Below are 3133 nucleotides of genomic sequence, written 5' to 3'. Positions count from 1 at the left end.
AACGATGGTGACAGACACTCTGGTGTCTTACTCTTTTTTCTTTTGGATTGAACCCAGGGATGCTCTATCACTGAGCTACACTACCAACCCTTTTAATTTAATTAATTTATTTTTTTTTTTGAGACGAGGTCTATGTTGCCCAGACTGGTCTGGAATTTGTAATCCTCCTGCCTCAGCTTCCAGAGTCACTGGGATTATAAGCATACACCCCCAAAACAAGCAGGTGTCTTCTAGAGTTTTCTTTTCAACAGTACAGAATCTTTGAGTCTCATGTCTTCCTGGGCTCATCCTTTCCTTGACCAGCTTGTGAGATGGGTCAAGTCAAGATCTGGAAGAAGACTTCCTTACCTCTCAGGAGAAACAGAAGGAGCAGGCTTGGATCATGTGGGTTCCCCATAGGTCCCCGTTACAGCTGGCTCCTCCTCTGGGGCTGTCAAGCCCCTGTGGTCAGCATGGACTCCTCCTCAGGTCTTCCTAGGGCACTGTATTACTGGCAGCGTGCCACTCAAAGGCTGCTACTCATCCTTCCTTATTGAGAACCACTGACATCGACAGCAGATGGTTGCCAGGGATCTGCAGGGATGGCAAGAAAATGAGCACATAGGCAGGATATGCAGTTGAAATTAAATGTCAAGAGTTACTGTGGTGGCACCCACTCGAATTCCCAGCAATTTGGGAGGCCAAGGCAGGAGAATGACAAGGAAGATGGCAACTTGGAAGTCAACCTCAGCAATTAAGTGAACCATGTCTCAAAATGAAAAAATGAAAAGGGCTCAGTGGTAAAGAGGCCCTGGGTTCAATCTCTACTGAAAGAAAAGAAAAATAGAGTTACTACACTTCACATGCTTGATAGGTGTAGTGACCCTGAAATTCCAGCAATTCACTAGGCTGAGAGGAGGATTGCTAATTTGAGTCCAGTCCCAGAAACTCAGCAATTCTGTCTCAAAAATAAAAATGACTGGGGATGTAGCTCAGTGATAAAGTACCCCTGCATTAAATCCCCAGTACTCCAAAATAATAGAAAAAAATAATCTCCCCAATGCATGGGACTTCTCCTGGACACATCCTTCCTTGGACCCAGCTTCCTGCCTCCCTGATGTGCCCTACCTGCTCTCATCCCCTCTTGCTTATTCTAGGGTCCCTCCCCCAGGATCAGGTGTTTAATGCAGGAAAACAAATTATTCTAGATATTTTATGCATGAGCAGGTTTGGTTTCTTGAGCATAATTTATCATCAGTGAAATACATCAATCTTAAGTATAATACTTGAAATATATCTGAGTAAATACCTGTGTACCCAGCACCCAGATCAAAATCTAGAATATTTCCATCTTCCCAGAAAGTTCCCTCACACTCCTTCTTTATCAATCACTATCCAATCACTGTTCAAACACTGTAATTTTGATTTTGATATCAACAGAAACATAGAATATATACAGTTTTTGTGTCTGGCATCTTTCACTCAACATAATGTTTTTGACATCCATGTATGTTATTGCATGTATCACAAATGTATTCTCTTTCATTGCTATGTAGTATTCTAATGTATGGATATACCTATTTATTCATTCTATTTTTTATATTTATTTATTTATTTATTTACTTAGCTACCAAAGATTGAACCCAGGGGTACTTAGCCACTGAGCTATATCCCCAGCCCTTTTTTTTTTTTTTTTTTTTTTTGAGACAGGGTCTCGCTAAGTTGCTGAGGTTGACTTTGAACTTGAGATCCTCCTGTCTCAGCCTCCTGAAATCTCTGGGATTAAGGCATGTGCCACCATGCCCCGCTATTCATTCTATTTTTAATTAAACACTAGGAACTTTCTAGATTTTGGCCTAGCAGAAATAAAGTCACTATGAACATTGATGTATAAGTCTTTTTTATAGAACCATGCACTCATTTCTCTTGGGTATGTGTTTAGGAATAAATTGCTGGACAATAAGTTATATTTAGCTTTTTCAGAAGCTCCCAAGAGGTCTTCCATGGTGTTTGCCCCATGCAACACTCCCACTAGCGGTGTTTTGCAAGTACCAGTAACTCCAGTTCAATCCTCACCAACACCTAACACAGTTGGGGCTTTTTTTCATAGTAAGTAATTCAGTACAGGGAATTAGTCAGTGGCAAAATTGTGGGAGGGACTAGGAGTGAGATCAAGAACACATCTTCACAGTTGGAAATGAGGAGGCCACTGCTGCCACCTCACTCCATCCTCTGTGACTCTGGAGAAAGGGTGTAAAGATGCTGAGTCGGGCTGCTGAGACTGGTTCTCAACCCTTGCCTTATCACGTCCTCTTGTCAGCAAAAGTGACAGCAGAAAGATGACCTCTACTCAAATATCAGACCTTATTTCACAAAATCTCTCCCTCTGTAATATATTGAAAAATGTCCTACAAGGAGGTAGAGGGAATAAATTGTGTTAGTTGGCTTTTAAACTACCCCAAAATGTAACAAACTAAAATAGCCACCACACTGCCAGGTGCAGTGGTGGCACACTTCTGTAATACCAGCAACTTGGGAGGCTGAAGCAGGAGGAGTGCAATTTCAAGGCCAGCCTCAGCAATATAGCCAAGACCCGAGTGACTTCACAAGAGCCTGTCTCAAAATAAAAAATAAAAAGGGCTCAGTGGTAATGTATTCCTGGGTCCAATCCCCAGTGCCCCCAAAATAAATAAATTAATTAATTAACTAAATAGCCGACAATTATTTTGTTCACCATTCTGTGGGTTGGTGTTTGGGGCTGGGCTCAGCGAGGTGGTTCTCATGATCTTGTTTGGGTTCACTCATGCCTTTGCAGTCGTTCTGTTGCCAGTTCATTTGGGAACGACCACTCTAGGATGGGCTCAGCTGAAGGATCATTTCTGCTCCTTGTGGTCTTTTTTTCATGATGGCTCAGCAGGTTTCATTGATGTGATATCATCCTGAATCTGATTTCTGAGGGAAGTAATTAGATAGCTTTTTATTCTTTTATTTTTTAACGTTTTTTGTAGTACTAGGGATTGAACACAGGGTTGCTCTACCACTGAGCTACATCCCCAGCCTTTTTTTTTTTTTTTTTTCTTTTGGTGGTGCTGGGGATTGAACCCAGGGCCTTGTGCATGCTAGGCAAGCACTCTACCAACTGAGCTATATCCCC

At 41.9% G+C, this 3133-nt stretch overlaps 1 non-coding gene across 1 annotated transcript; it reads right to left on the bottom strand.

Annotated features, from left to right (window-relative positions):
- Window positions 1–3060: 3060 nt before the first annotated feature.
- On the bottom strand, window positions 3061–3133 carry Trnaa-agc (transfer RNA alanine (anticodon AGC)). The gene has a single exon. It is a non-coding gene; the product is annotated as a tRNA-Ala (tRNA).

Source organism: Sciurus carolinensis, chromosome 2 (genome assembly GCF_902686445.1).
Source record: "Sciurus carolinensis chromosome 2, mSciCar1.2, whole genome shotgun sequence".
Taxonomy (NCBI): domain Eukaryota; kingdom Metazoa; phylum Chordata; class Mammalia; order Rodentia; family Sciuridae; genus Sciurus; species Sciurus carolinensis.
The sequence above is the reverse complement of the archived record's forward strand: the minus strand, read 5'-3'. Positions and strand labels throughout refer to the sequence as shown.